General features: G+C 43.3%; 1 long non-coding RNA gene across 1 annotated transcript in view; it reads left to right on the forward strand.

Moving 5' to 3' along the window:
* The first annotated feature begins 346 nt into the window (after nucleotides 1–346).
* LOC138493193 (uncharacterized) overlaps nucleotides 347–16672 on the forward strand; it is a 359366-nt gene continuing 343040 nt past the window's right edge. The window contains exons 1-2 of the long non-coding RNA XR_011276302.1: nucleotides 347–448; nucleotides 11860–11898. This is a non-coding gene — a long non-coding RNA (uncharacterized lncRNA). The remainder of the gene's footprint in view (nucleotides 449–11859; nucleotides 11899–16672) is intronic.

Below are 16672 nucleotides of genomic sequence, written 5' to 3' on the forward strand. Positions count from 1 at the left end.
CCTTTTTCTGACATGGGTAAACCTTGTCAACCTTGACAAGAGTTTACCCATTACGTCCCTGGGTTTGTAGTGTGTTATTTTAAAAGCCAAACACGGCTCGCCACCAAATTCATAAAGGTTGACAAGGTTTACCCATGTGTAGCGAGGAGCTCTTTCCCCACTCATTCTCGTATTAAAATGGCATTTACTTCATAACCAGCGCATTGCATTCAGAAGTAACACAATTGACTATTTAGTCATTTAACAATGGCGGTCCGCTCCATGTACTTTACAATGCGGCACGAAGCGATCATGTGATCGGAAATAATGAGAAGGGGGAGGAGCCCCTCGCTCGAGTTGCTTTCCTTGAGTTTTAAATGGGATGTGTTTACACGGATTTGGAGTTTGATCAGCCTGAGGAAGCTTGGTATATCCAGGCGGAACGCGTGGCGATTTTCCACCCTGGGGGGTGAGTGTTGTTTAACCTGTATGCCATGGGGAGGTTTGTTATTTACACCTACCCTTTACTGCATATTTGCACAGTTGGTTATTTGTTTTTATAATTAATAAAAACGAAATATTTTTGTAAGAAGGTGTTTTGGTCTTGAGTGCTGGGAATACTTTTGGCATGTTTGGTAGGGGGTTTTTTGTAGTGTTACAACCCTCTATACACATGTGTTTTTTTATACAGTAAGGAGCTTGGCCATAGCTTCCTTTTCCTAGCACCAGCTACAAGTTAGGCAGTGCACTAGAATTGGCTACTCTGTTTTTACATATATATATATATATATATATATATATATATATATATATATATATATATATATATATATATATATATATATAACCAAAGGGCAGTTAAAGTGTTCATTAATGTTCTGCGGAAAAAAGCATAATACATGAAACTGATCAAAAGACGCTGATTGCAGAGTCTAAGGTTCGTGATTGAGCGTGGCCCAGTTGACAGGATTTTCATAAACCTGGGCCTCATATGAACCTATAGCCCAAGGATATTGGCCCCGTTATTAATGTGAAGGTGATACATGTAACCGCCATGAAACTGGAGATGTTCACTCTGTGTAAGGGTCATCCTATTCGCTGTGTAGCCTAAATATTCTAGAGTTAATAGCAATCACGTGAAGGGAGATAGCACCAACAATGAAGTCATGAGTGGGAGAGTAAGAAGTCCCCAGAGATAAAGTCCAAGTTAAGGGGTATATGCATTTATACCACCATATGACCAGAGACTCTTGTCAGTGTGTCAAAAAGCCCACCTGTCACTGGGATGGGCTTGTCTCTTAAAGGTTACCCATACCCGTTGAAGAGTGGTAATCTGCATTACCTATGTTAGATGAAGAATGTATTGTTAGCCCCTGATCCCACTGGGCAAATGGAGAAGTGTTAATTAAAAATTAAAAATAAACATGTATGGGGCTCATTTGCTAAACTAACTATGTAGCTTAAGTAAGAACTTAAGTCATATTTTGTGCAAGTTATACTTACCCTATCTTTTTGTGATTAGTAAATTTAGTTTTACTTATAATATTTGTGTAGCTTAGTCACTCAGACGCATATAATATTGGTCAGCGGTCGCTGCCCTATAGTTGAGGTGGTGCCTATGAGTCACAGGAAATCCGAAAATTCTATCGTAATAACATTTGACTTGCAGGATGGATTAGGCTCACATTTTCCAAACAAAAGGTGTGTCACTGGCCCCCTCCAGTCTGGACCTTTTGGGAAAAAGTTGTTAAATAATGTAAAAGTTTTTAAGAAAGCAGAAAAACACAACTTTTGCCCTACTCCCATTCTTTTTCCATAAAGAAAAAGTACAATTTTGGTAAAGCCGAAGCACAAAAGACACTGGATGGATTTGGACCAAATAAGAAATAACTTTGCTCACGAATAGTTGACTCGGTTTCCGAGACTGGTTTGGGGTAAATCCATCCAGGAGTTTTTAAAATATTCTATTGCTAATAACTTTGTACTTGCTGGATTGATTTGGATTTATCTTTCCAAGCAAATAGTTTGTCAAGGCCCCCTCCCCAAACTGAAAAATCTGGGAACAATACATTTAAAAATGAAAAAGTTATTAAGAAAAAAAAACCTTTCGATTTCAGCCTGCTCCCATTCATTTTACCATAGACAAAAGTGCAGTTTTTGAACAGTCGCAGCGCAAAAACTGTAGATTTGCACAGAATAAGAAACAACTTGAGCACAAAGCATTGACTTAATCTCCTTGTCTGGTTTGGGGTAAATCAATACAGTAGTTTAAAAAATATTCTACAGAGAAGGGGCTGCCCCCTGCTCCTTTAAACCTTTTTGACAGCCTTGGTGCTTTGCAGCAGAAACGAGGAGAGAGGCTAAGGATGTTTAACTTGCTGAATGCATGTGAATGCAATTTTCCAAACAAAAGGTTTGTGAAGGCCCCCCAAACGGGAAATTCTGGGAACAATACATTAAAAAATAAAAATGTTATTAAGAAATCTTAAAATACATTTTGTATTCAGCCTGCTCCCATTCATTTTCCCATAGAGAAAAAGTTCAGTTAAAGACCAGCTGTAGAGCAGAAACCGCTAGGCAGATTGTGACCAAATAAGAAACAACCTGGGCACAGAGTGTTAACTTAATTTCCCTGATTGGTTTGGGGTAAATCCATCCATTGTAATATATTTGACAGAGAAGGTTGTTTTGCCTGCTCCTTTAAACCTTTATATGAGAGAAGCTAATATTTTTTAACTTGCTGGATGCATGTGGAGGGATTTTTTTTATAAACAAAAAGTTTGTTAAGGCTCCCCCAAACTGGACATTTTGTGAACAATTTGTCCAAAAACAAAATGTTATTAACAAAACATAAAAACTCAGTTTTCAGCCTACTCCAATTCGTTTTCCCATGGAGACAAAGTGCAGTATTTAAACAGCTGTCGCATGTAAACTGATTGACATATTTGGACCAAATAAGAAATAATTGAGCACAAAGCATTGATTTAATTTCCTTTACTGGTTTGTGGTACATCTATCCAGTAGTTTTTAAAATATTTGTCAGAGTCATGGGGGGGCCCTGCTCCTTAAAAATCTTATATATATCGGCCTTGGTGCTAGATAATATTGGTGCAACATGGACAGTGACCAAGACAGAAGGCTGTGGTCACATGTCATGGCCAAAGGTCATGGCTAGTGGGACCCAAAGAATGCTATTGGTGCCAAATGGACACGGGCCAAGGTCAAACGTTATGGCCACGGTCCATGGCTAGTGGTCCCCAAAGAAACTTATTAGTAAAATATGTACAGTGGCCAAGGCCGAAGGCTGTTGGCACTGGCCGTGGCTGAAGGACATGGCTAGTGGGCCCCAAATAAACGTATTGGTGCAATATGCGCAGTGGCCAAGGCCGACAGCCATGGCCACTTGTCATGGCTGAAGGCCATGGCTAGTTGACCGAAAAGAAACCTATTGGTGCAACATTTACAGTGTACACGGCCAAATGCCATGGTTTGTGGGCCCCAAAGAAACAATAGTATAACAAAACCCTTGAAATTCAGTGAAAAGATCTTTAGCTAAGAGAGAGTTAAGATGGCCAGATTTAATGTGACATATACATAGCTACAAAACCTTTGAAATTCCCTGGCAGGGTTGTAATAAGGCCCATTCAGTTTGAAAACAGGTATCATGAACCATACATTGCAACACAACCTTTCACATTTAGTGAAAAAACCTTAGTTAAATAGACATTAAAATAAAAATGTAACGAAACAAAACCCTTGAAATTCGACAGACAATTAAGACAAAGTCACCTAAACGCCTTCTGCTTTGCAGCGTATAACCACAATGATGACATCAGAGATTACATCACTGATGATATCACTAATGATATCTTATATGACATCACTGATTACATCACTGATGACATGAGACATGAGATTGATCATTATGTATTATCTCATAAGGGCATGGTCCTTACAAGATAATTGAGCAGACAGGGCCTTATGATTACCGGGTCTGGCAACCAGACAGAACGAGTAGTTAAAGTGGCTTAGCCTGAATTGTGTGCTGACCTTCAAGGGATTTGTTGTGTTAAATGTTCACCTTAACGTCTCTTTAATCAAGGTTTTTTTACTAAATATATTATAGGGTGGTGCTTACCGGCCTATAGTTAAGGTGAACTACATGGACCATAGGAAATGCAAAACCACTATTATTAATAACTTTTGACTTGGAGCACGGATTTGGATGTTATTTTTCAAACAACATATATGTTTGGGAAGGATCCTTTAAAAAATGAAAAGGGTATTAAGAAAGCAAAAAAACACTCTTTTCAGCCTAGTCCCATTCATTTTCCCATGGAGAAAAAGTTCAAATTTTGTCAAGCTGAAGCGCAAAAACTGCTGGACGGAATTAGACCAAATGAGAAACAACTTGGGCATGAAGCGTTGACTCGATTTCCGGGACAGGTTTGTAATTAATCTGTCCAGGAGTTTTACAAATATTTGACGGGGAAGCCGATGGCGCCTGCTCCCCAAAAAATGCTATATCTAATATCTTGCTTTACAGCCAAGAGGCTGAGAGGATTTTCAGAAATGAAAAGCAGCATTTTTTTCACCAAAATTCTATTGCTAATAACTTTTGACTCAGTGGATGGATTTGGATGAAATGTTCAAAACAAAATGTTTGTCAAGGATCCCATCCCCGAATCTGGAAACTTTGGGAACAATATGTTATCAAATAAAAAAGTTATAAAGAAAACAAATCACCACAGCTTTCCGCAAATTCATTTTCCCAGATTTGGACCAAATAAGAACAACTTGGCCACAAAGTATTGATGTCATTTTCTTGACTGGTTTGGGGTAAACCCATGCAGTCGTTTTTAAAATATTCAACAGAGAGGGGGTGCCCGTGCTTCTTAAAACATTCATATCAGAGTTGGAGCTTTGCAGCAAAGAGCCCGAGCGAGGCTAATAACATTTTGCTTGCTAGATGGATTTGGATTACATTTGCCAAACAAAAGGTTTGCAGAGGGCCCACCCATACTGGAAATGTTGGGAACAATTCATGAACCCGTTAAGTGCCAAGGACGAGCATGCTCATCCTTTTTGCATAGACTTGATTAAAGCTCAGCAGTTAAGGGGTTACAAAATGAAAATGTTATTAAGAAAATATAAAAATGAAGTTTTCAGCCTTCTCTTATTTATTTTCCCATTGAGAAAAAGTGCAGTTTTTGAATAGCAGTATCGTGAAAGCAGTTGGCAGATTAGCACGAAATGATACACAATATGGAAACAAAGCTTTGAATTAATTTCCTTGACTGGTTTGGGGTAAATCCAGTAGTTTTAAAATATTCGACAGAGACATAGGGATGCCCCTGTAACTTAAACCTTTTTTTATATCGGTTTTGGTCCTTTCAGAAATGAAAAGTCACCTTTTCTTTTGTTGTAAGATGGTAATGATTCCCGTGATATTACTGGGTGAAGCCGCAAATAAAAGAACTCAAAATACTATTTGGAGGAAGAAAAAGGATGCCATCAAACTTTGCAATGAACTCCCCGACGCCCTTACAGAATGTAATAACGTTCTCAACATCAGAAAGAGACTCAAAACTCTTCTGTTAATGCTTTCACTCCTAGTGGAACACTACTTGATTTGAAGGAAAATAGAATCACACCAGGCTAGAGGTCTTGAGTGGAAAAAAGACATCATGTGAAGTTGGGAATTTGGAGGTGGTTTGGGGAGTCTGTTAAGGGTAGAAAATCTTCAGTTTATGTAGGAAAGACGGTGGGAATCTCACAAGATTACAGAGGCCATGCCGCAAGACGTGTTCAGAAACAAAATGTGCATCACATGGAGGGATGAGTTATAAGGGGTAATTGGAGAAGGTTAGGGAGGGAAAACCAATTGAGTGGACGTTTTGGACAGTCGCTACACTATAGTTAAGTTGAGTATTAAGTACCATAGGAAAACCCAAAAAAGGATTGTATTTACGCCCGTCACCCCCTCCCCCCACACCCGCACCCTCCTTCCAGACTGGAAAGTCTAGGAAAGATCTGTACAAAAATAAAGAAGTTATTAGGAAAACAATAAATGCAGTTTCGGCCTAGTCCTGATTCATTTTCCACTAGAGGAAAAAGTCAAATTTTTGCTTAAGCACACTGCAAAAACTGCTGCACGGAATTGGACAGGAATGAAACAACATGGGCACGAAGCGCTGGCTTGATTTTTCCTGTGGGGACTGGGGTTATTGCATCCAGTAGTTTTTTAAATATATGACAGAGAATCGGGTGCCCTTTTCTCCAAAAATTATAGTGATATCTCCAAAGGTGCTTTGCAACAAACTGTCTTTTCAGGAATGAATAGCTGCCATTTTTTTGTCCAATTTGAGTGATGTTCACAAATATTTGGGGTAATATTCACAGTTATCAGAAAACTGAAATTTAAAGAATGCAATTTGGAGGTGGAAAGGGATGAAATAGCATCAGGCTAGAGGTGGGGTGGGGAAAGAGAACACTATATGAAATTAGAGAGTTGTGGTGGGGGGGACTGATGACCAATTCCAGAGCTCGAACGTTTCTACATATTCAAGGTTATTTTTCATATTCAGGGTTATTTTTTGAAAGTGTGTTGCATGTATAATAACTGTAAATATTTGTTTTAAAAAAAGAGTTAAAAAATGTGATTAATACAAAAAAAGTGGAATTTTACAGCTACAGAGAGGTGTGGGGTAACCTATTGGGGCAACATGTCAAGGGGTGCAATATTTCCCTGGCCAGTGATCACGAAGGCCGTGCTCACTGGCCATGCCCTGGCTAGTTGGCTTGACAGACATGTATAGTTGCCATGGCCACCTATTGGGTCCAAAAGAAACATATTGGGGGATCATGTATAGTGGACACGGCCTAAGGCCGTGGTCACTGACCATGGCGGAAGGCCATGGCTAGTGGCACTGTAGGGTTTTAAAATATACAGTGGGCATGAACAAAGGCTGTGCTCACTGGCCAGGGCCAAAGGCCCTGACTAGTGGGCCCAAAAGACATGCATAGTGCCACGGCCAAAGGCTGTGGCCACCTAGTGGGTCCAAAAGAAACATATTGGGGGAACATGAACAGTGGACATGGCCAAAGTTTGTGGCCACTGGCTATGGCTAGTGGACTGTATAAAAACAATAGTATAACAAAACGCTTGAAATTCACAGACCAAATCTTAGTTTAGGTGCAGTTAAGTTGTGCAGATGTAATGCAACAAAATCCTTGAAATTTAGCAGATGTGGTTAGTCGTGACCAGCTTAACTTGCCACGTTACCGTTGCAAAGCCCATGAGCACACACATATCATAAGAGAAGGGATTCACAATGACATACAAAATGTTATCATGGGGTACATGGCATTATAGGGGACATCAACTGGAGCATGCCGAGTTAAGCTTGTCATGACTTCCCATATCCGCAATCCTCTGAATTTCAAGCGTTTTGTTGCATTAAATCTGGGCACCTTAACTGCACCGTAACTATGCTTTTTTCTGTGAATATATATACAATATTTTTTTAGCTTACTAAATTCAGTCTTACTTAAGCTACATATTTAATAAATCAGCCCTGTATGTCTGAGAACAATACTTAGATGGAAACACAATGTACTAACAGAGGTGAAGTTAGTAGCATGGATTTAAATACATAAAGCCTAAGGATTTTGCATTTATTTTAACTCAAATGCTTCTGAAAACGGGAAGAAGGTTTAGTGCAAACCAAGCTCACAAAAGCACACAGGTGAAGTAATTGGTTGAAGTATAATACTATCTGACAATTCTCGGTGCAAATGGAGGCTACCAGTTCTTTAAACACAAACTTGTTGCCCACAGGTGCTTTCCATGGAGCAATTTCAACAAGGCATAAATAGGTTTAATAGAACATGTGCCATTTATTACTATTAGTATTATTATTAAAGAGTCATCAAGTAAATTTGGCCTGTAACTGCGGCCAGTTACGGCCAGGCCAGACAGGGCTGTGGGCCTCTTCGACAGTGCACCTTTTCTACATGTAGACTGTATAAAGACAGTGAATCAAATAAGTGCTTTTCGCCCGCCTGCCACTATTGAATCAAGATTGTAGGGTATTTGCAGTCCAAGGGCCTCATCAGGGGTTGGGCGGAGCAGTAAAAATGCACCGGTAGCACTATTACCGCCACAATACCGCTCCGCCCAATCCTGAGTTTGGGCAGAAAGTGCGAGGTAAAAACCTCCCCTTTCCGCCCATTTGCAGCGCCATTTCCGCCGGCACTGTTACTGCCCCATAGAGTCCTATGGACTCAGAATAAATATGGATTAACAGCGCATATTGCGCTGGACCGAATTGCGGTAACGCTAATAGCATTGGGCGGTATCCCAGCGCATTTACTGCCGGGATACCATCCAACTCCTGATGAGGCCCTAAGTCATTTAGTTATACTGCTTTATTCAATGTTTTTCAGCATGCTGCAGCCATTTACCGATGTGCGAAGCATGCTTGTTTTTATCAACACATTCCACAATTGAATTAATTTCACTACAAAGAGTAAATGGTAAGCTATATAGACATTTCATTTTTGTAAATAAATCAGGCTATCCCAGTGATGCACATTACCTTCTCGGTCTATTTTTACTTGTCCTTTGAATGGAGGGGTGCAGAATGTACACGAATGATATCAGCCCTCCCAATTAAATGACATACACTGTGCTTTTCTGAGATTAGTTTTAGAAAAGTCACCAAATGAAGTGATGAGTTTATTAAAGGCATAGCCCTTGAAATGGATCACGGTGGAAGGAAGGTATTGTGTCCCGTTGCATAGTTCAAGAAAAGTCTGAAACAGCTGTTTCCTGTTTACATAAATCGGGAGATATATAGTGAGATTGTTTGGTTCTGAGCACGGGAAAAAGCATGTTTCTGGACACTCCTTTTGCCCTAGATTTCAGTGTCGGGCGGTGGGGGACGGGGGTGTGGGTGGGGTGAGGGTGCAATACATTATGTGGCTTCGTTGGAGTGTTAATTCTGTTGCATATGAACACAAAGAATAGTTAAATATTGTTCAGGGTTGAGTCAATTGTGTTGCTGTGTAAAAGTAAGATGTATGGCAGTGGTAAGTGTGCCTTCATGGGAGTGTGGAGCATGTAGCTGGCAGGGTGTGGTGTGGTACTGTAAGGAGCTCATGTATTTTTGTGTTGGACGTTTGTAGGGCACCACCATAAGCACGGCCATTTTGTAGTGAACGGGGGACGGGACATGCAACCTTTTCCAAGCTTTGGAAGCGTGTAGATCAGTTGCATGGATGGAAAAGGGAGGAGAGCACAGAGGTGTTGCTAGGGGGGGGAGCTAAAGGGGCTATAGCCCCTGGTCTTTTGGTTGTAGCCCCGGATAAAATCTCAGGAGCTACAGCCAAAAGGCTAGCTAGCCCCCAGTCCCGACAGTTCTGACATTACCTTAGCCCCGGGTCTTTTCCAGACCTAGCAACACCCCTGGGAGAGCATGAAGAGTATCCTCATAAAGGGCAAGGCAGTCAAATCAATTCCGTGCGATGGAGTGGCAGTTAGAGAGTAAACCCGGCAGCCATGGCCATGAAGTTCAGCCTTTTAGTCCAATGGATTTCCTGAAAAGTGAAGATAATTCTCAATCTCAACACACCTGAAAGCCCCTGGAAGAGCAGGCGAAACCAAAGTGCTGCCCCAGCTTACTTTTCCTGAAGGCAGCAACCACGACTGCCTCAGCACCAGATTATTTCAGGTGCCTCGAAGGAAGCATATTCACCTTCTATGATATGATATGATATGATATGGCATTTGTAACGCGCCTATACACAAGTGTTTCAAGGCGCGACGAGGCAGGGGGGGGACAAAGGGAGACAGACAACGATCCTACTAGGCCAGGTGTCATTCAGATCGCGCAAGTGCAAGGTTAAAGGGATGCCTGAGATAAGGTGGGCCATTGTTTCCGTAGTCGCCATGATGAGACAGAGGACTTTGAATTGAACACGAGCTCTCACAGGGAGCCAGTGCAGGGAGTTTAGTGCATGTGTGTAGTGATCCGTGAGTTTGAGGTCCAAGAGGAGTCTGGCTACTATGTTCTGAATAGCCTGTAGTTGTTGGGGGAAGTTATTCGGGATACCCAACAGGAGACACTCATAGTAGTCAAGGCACAAATCTAGCAAACCATGGCAAATGTTACCTGTCTCTTTGTGTCATGTTCAGGGGTGGGAAAATGCATCTTAGCACATGAAGCTGAAAGTGGAACTTCTTCATAAACTCAGGTATCTGAGGAGCAAAGGACGAGGGACTGTCAAACACAAAAGTAAGTGCCTTGGTGGAAGAAGAAAGGATTGTGTGTGACTCTTAAAAGGAGGACACGTGATGGGAAGAGCAGAGCGAATGGTATTGCCAAAGTAGATTATCCCAGTCTTTTTGATGTTTAGGCAGAGGCTGTTGTCAGTCATCCATTCCTGAATCTGGATAAGACATTCCAAGATATGATGCGGATCAGATGCAGTCCGACATTGACTGAAGGTGAACTGTGTATCATCTGCATGGATTTGGAAGATGGAGGTGCTTGGCATGATGAGGTAAGCAAGAGGTTCCGGAAGGCGCTGAAAAGCCATGGTGATAAAATGCACCCTTGTGAGACTCGGCAGATATGTGTGGTGGGCTTTGGGAGAAAAGGGTCACGGTTACCAGAAGATTCACAACACAAGAACTTGATGTTGGAGTTCAGAAGGCTAACGGGGGAGCAGGGGGATGCCACAGTGTGTTACAATGATCAAACATGATGCAGGGCATTGGTTCATAATGGATATGACATATGCAATTGAGTGCAAAGGAATGGCGAGCATGATAAGAAACAAGGAAACTTCCTCCATATGTCCGGATGTAAGCACAGAAGTATGGCTCATTTGGTGTAGTCGCAATTTAGAGAGGGGTGAGCTCTGATCCCTGTTGCCCTGAAATGTGAAAGCCTCTTTTTTAGGTTCTTCTAACTGTTCAAGGCAAACATTTGCTGGTATCCTTCCTCAATGCAGTCTACTTATGGTTTGCTCTCCTTGGGGAGGCTGAAATGTTGATGGAATGTTGCTGCTTTTATTTAAACCTAAGACGTAGCTCAAGAGTTTGAGTGACAAGGGGCTACCGCTCAATGAGTTTCAATTCAGTTGAGTCAAAACTAAGTGCATGGTCTTCCTTTGGAAATAAACCAGCACAACCTTTCTTTAGTCACTTACTGCAGATGTGTGCTCATATGTAATATACGTGTTTGGGTTTGGAGACAACATGGGTATTGTTTCCCTTCCCGAAGGGGCCCTGAAGCAGAATCTGGACCGTGACATCCAGGAACTTGACTCTCTCCACCTCCCCCACACAGCCAGTGTGCTAGCCTCTTGTGTAAAGCAGCTTGGCTTATTGAGGTTGGTTTCCATCCGCTCCTGTATGATCGGCCCATGACTGGAGTATGGTTATGGAAGGGACCATGCTCATTACCGTGGAGGGCTCACTGTGCATGTCTACAGAACAGACACTGATTCATGGCCTCTTTCCTGCCTGAACCTAAATAAAGGGAAGAGCTCAGTCAGCAGTTCATTGTTTCACAATGTAGGATGTTGTTTCTTCTGAGCTGATCATATTTTCCCAGTGGAGTCCATAATGGGTCTTGGCTCACTCTATTCCTATCTTGTTGAAGAGGTCAGCATTACTATTATTTCTTAAGGGAGGTTTGTTTGAGGGTACCACCTCTAGTTATGGCCATCACACTTGCTGAACAGGGGCATTAAAGCTTCAAGGCATCCCCCTGACAAGATTGCAGGTACTCTGTTGTATTCTACTGCTTGGCATGTGTTTTTTGGATTGTTCTGTCACCTTCTTAGTAGTATATTGTTTTTAACTTACAGGATGTGCACTCAAGAGATCCTGTGCCTGAACACCCCAAGGTAAGTCCTTGCAACAAGTATCTGCACACAGGAGCAAAGACTTGCTGAGCCTGTAAGGTGGTCACTCCTCCTAGGTTTGCAGCAATATTAATCCATGGAACCTGCGGGGGACACCCCTGCAACCACCATAGTTTTGTTAATGGAATGGGGACACCCCCGCAACCCCAGGTCCCATTAACCCCATAAATTATCCCCACTAATAATATTGCTCATGGCCTTACCCCATTACTGGTGGGGTATTGGTGGGGATACAATTACCGGATACCTCTATTCACACTCTTTTCCCTGACACCTCGTCTGCCAAGTTGGCCAACAAACAATATTGACACTGCTGCACACACGACTTTCCCATCACATGCTTTTGATGATGGATAAGGTCGGAGGTTCCTGTAAAGGATGTGACATGAATCAAGGGCTATCTGGCTGCCAGTTTAGAGTACTGCGCTCCACTGTCCCACCCTCATTTGCGAGTGTCCTTGGGACAGGGATTTGCAGTCTTTGACTTTTCAGGTATTTTGGATTGCAACAGCCATCAGCCCAAGCCAACATAGCCAATGGTGAGGGATCATGGGGGTGATAGCTCACACTCTCGGGAAAGCCGCAGCTTGTAGACCTTTCCTTAGGCCATCCAGGCTCACATGTATAGAGACTGTTCGTTCATGAGCATTTGTGATGTTAATTTGGGTCCAGAGTCTAGCAAAGCTCCATTCTCTCATCCGGGCTGATGTCAGGATCATGGAATGCATGTTAATTGTAAGCGCATATCACTGACTGAAAGCTCATGCAGACATGTAGAAATGAATAATGGATAAACGACATAGCTAGGAGACAGAGGATGATTTAACAGCTGGATAATGAGCAAATGCTGACGGGCTCTTCTGTGTAAGGTCGCTTGTTGGCTGTTTAGACATTATGGGGGTACAGAACAAACTGCAAGCTATGGAAAACAATGACATTATCACGCAAATTATTTCACTGTGTGTGCATGATATTTTTAGCAGGTTCTCATTACTTTGCATGCTGGAACTTGAAGGCTTCTAGTCAGGATGGGGAAAATCATGCAAAAATCACAGTGGCTCATTTTCCAAGTCCCGCACAGCATAAAAAAGTGGTGGTGAAAGCATTTACAGCTACTTTTTACACGCCACAGATTGTGTATGATTTGGCCTGAGGAGTTGGAGTGCAGAGCGGACTTAACAGGTCTGCTTGCTTTTAATTCTCCAGCTGACAAATCGGCATGGTTTACAGCAAGCATGGATTTTCCTCCTAGTGGAAACACAATGGATTCATGTGGAATCCTGACGTTTACACCTGATAAAAGTAGGCAGATTTTCACAGGTATCCGTTGTAGATTAGATTCCTCCTGCAATCGTAAATTATGGAAGACATTTACACTTGTCCAGACTGATATACAGTGGGACAGTGAAAGGTAAAGGTGATTTTGCCAGTGTTTTACTCTTTACTTTTCCTTTACGTGGTGAAAACAATTAAAATTGCATGGCAGGGACCTTTTGCACAAACGTGGAAACAGAAGTGATCCACTTGGTGAAATTTTATATTCAAAATATAATGGCCTCCATACACCTATTAGCAACATGTTTCTACAATGATTAAATACATTTTCAGGTTGATTTATCACGTGACTTGTTTTTAAAGTCATCTGTATCAAACAGAGTATTGATTTTAGTGTACAAACATTTACAGATAATTGTACCAACTCGAGCTGGGAAGATACGAACATGTTCAGAATAGGTTCAAATCCTGGCTGCTCCAATTAACCAAATGTGTGACCCTGTGATCGTGCCTACTCTGTTAGACTTAGGAGCCCTTAGAAGTTGAGATTGTGCAAGTGCAGGGGAGGGGAGAATGGGAAAAGTGCAGGGGGAAACGGGAGGGGGCAGTAAAGTACATAGGATAACAGTAAAATAAAGACAATGGCCCTCATTACGACCCAGGCGGTAAGTTACCGCCTGGGTCGTACCCTTACCACCATGGTGTAAACTACGTTTACACCATGGTGGATGGCGGATTTACCGCCCCATTCCAAGGTGAGTGGGGTGGTAAATCCCCATTTCCCATTTGCCCTTCCCCATTCCCATTTTTGCCCCATAGGGCATAATGGGAGTGGGGAAGGCGCTAATTACGCCACCGTAAATTACGGTGGCGTAATTAGCACCATGGTCCCTTAGCGCCATGAATTTTAACGCCTGCAAAAAGCAGGTGTTAAACTCACCATGGCGCAAAGGGACCTCGGAATCAGGCGTTAAGGGTCGGCACCGTTTACGGCACCATTGACCCCTTAACGCCTGCCTCGTAATGAGGCCCAATAAATAAAAGTCCTGGTGGCAATTACAAGTGTAATTGCAGGCATCAAGTGTCAAGTGCTAGTAGGGGCTGTAGAGATACAGAAACTGCCCCTGAGTGCAAGGGTTGCCAGGGAGGCAGTGCAGGGGTGCAACTGCTGGGGGGTACCGGGGCCCAATATCAGAGGGTAGCCAGGTAACCAGTGCAGATTCAGATTCAGCCAGGAGATCAGCAGGGGAGAGGAGGAGAAAAAGCAGAAGCAAAGAGGAAGGTCTTGAGATGTTTCCGGAACCGAAGATGGTTCTCCTCAGGTTTCAGAGAGGCAGGGAGGCTGTTCCAGAGGGAGGCCCCAGCAGAAGAAAGAGATCTACCACCAACTTGCTGCTTGGCGAAACGACTAACCCTGAGGGAGTTGGAGGCGGATGAGCGAAGAGCTTGAGAAGGAAGATATTTAGGAAGAGAGAGTTGAAGGTATTTACGGTCCCAGTCCCCAGAGGGCCTTGTGGACAATGCAGAGGGTTTTGAACTTAATCCTCGCTGCCACTGGGAGCCAGTGCAGAGATTTCAGTCTAGGAGAGATAAGATCGCTTGGCTTGAGGCCAAGGACAAGTCTAGCAGTCCTGTTTTGGATGAGTTGCAGAGGGCGGAGAGTAGTAGCAGGCAGATTTAGAAAGAGGCTGTTGCAGTAGTCCAGCTTAGTGAGAACCAGAGCTCTGGCGACAGTAAGTTTCTGGGGGAAGGAGAGGAAAGGAAGAATACCTCTGAGGAGGTGCAGCTGGTAGTGTGACTTCTTCGAGACGTTAGAGATGTGAGGAGAGAAGGGAAGTGTGGAGTCAAAGATGACCCTGAGGTTTTTAGCCTCACAGATGGGAGCAGGAAGAGGGCCAAGAGAGGCTGGCCAGGGAGTGACAGGAAAGGAGGGAGCAGGTGTGCCGATGAGGAGAATCTCTGTCTTACTGGCATTAAGGTAGATATCATTGGTGGCACACCACTTCTGGATGGTGGTCAGGCATTCAGATTTGAGAGAAGGAGAAGAGGTGACTGAAGGGAGCCTGAAAATGAGCTGAGTGTCATCCGCATAGCCCTGAAAGTTGGAACAGACAGCGGCAATGCGGGAGCAAGAAGTGCCAGGTATTGATTGAACAGCCAGGGAGAGAGGTTAGACCACTGGGGAACACCACAGGTAGAGATAATGATAGAGGAGAGGAAGGACCCAAGCTGGACCTGGGAGGGCTGATCAGAGAGGAAGGGGGTCAGCCATGCCAGGGCCTGATCAGTGATACCCAGGTTATCATCGAGAGGGTTGAGCAGGATGGCATGGTTGACCGTGTCAAAGGTAGACAATAGATCAAGTAAGATGAGGACACAGGGGGTGTTGGAATCGAGGTTGGAGTGCAGGTCTTTACGGATGTTCAGGAGAGCAGTTTCCATGCTTCTGGCAGCTCTGAAGACAGACAACCAACAGATTCAGAGTGAAGATTAAGCTGCAAGATGCCCAGCTTTTCCAGGAGTTTGCCCAGGAAAGGAGTGATGGAGATTGGACGATAGTTAGACAGGCAAGAAGGGTCGGCTTGGGGTTTCTTAAGAAGAGGGTGCACAATGGTGTGCTTCAGGGGGGAGGGGAAGACTCCAGTGGCGAAGGAGTGGTTGCAGAAATCAGCCGGAGCAGGGGCCAGGGTGTCAATGTGGTCCTTGATGGTTTTGGAGGAATGGGGATCTGTTCCCTCATACTCTTATTCAGGGATCCGGACAGTATTCAATTGCATCCTGTGGCAATGGAAGCTTTTTCTATGGGGAATGGGAGAGTGGACTGAAGGTGAAGAGAGCAGTGGCTGGAAGGTGAGAGGAGTGGGGGGACTGATGGAAGATGATGAGTAGCCAATGGAAGGTGAAACCATTGATGGGACCTTTTGGAAGATGAAGAGAGTAGCGAATGGTAGTTGAAAGGAGTGGGGGGCTTATGGAAGGAGAAGAGGGGTCGGATGGAAGAGGAGAGCAGACAGTTTATGGAAGGCATACGGGAGATCATGTGATATTGGAAGGGATAGATGTTGTGGAATGGAAGAGCAGATTTCCTGTTTGAACGCAGTGAGTGATCATGTGCTACTTGCTTTATTTCAGCAAAGCCTGGTGAGGTGACCAGGCTGTTTATAGCCAGAGGCAGGCACTTAAACATACAACTTTCAAAGTAAAAAAAAGAAAACTTTAAAAACATGAAACATTTATCCCTAAAGTTTGTTTTCACACAGCTATTAAATTCTTCCACCCTAAGCTCTGCTTCCAAATCCCGCTTACCCAGTCTAGTCGATGTTAACCCATGAGGGGAAGGCACCAACTATCACAAACTATTGGTGCCAAAGCAATTCTGGATGGCTGTAGTGGACCTGGTGCATTCTAACTTGATGGTGGGGCATCTCAGGCTGGAGAAAACACAGACCTTTCTCAGCTGGTTCTACTGGCCTGGGGTATA

The sequence above is a fragment of the Ambystoma mexicanum genome, chromosome 10 (genome assembly GCF_040938575.1).
Source record: "Ambystoma mexicanum isolate Mex_15411 chromosome 10, UKY_AmexF1_1, whole genome shotgun sequence".
NCBI lineage: Eukaryota > Metazoa > Chordata > Amphibia > Caudata > Ambystomatidae > Ambystoma > Ambystoma mexicanum.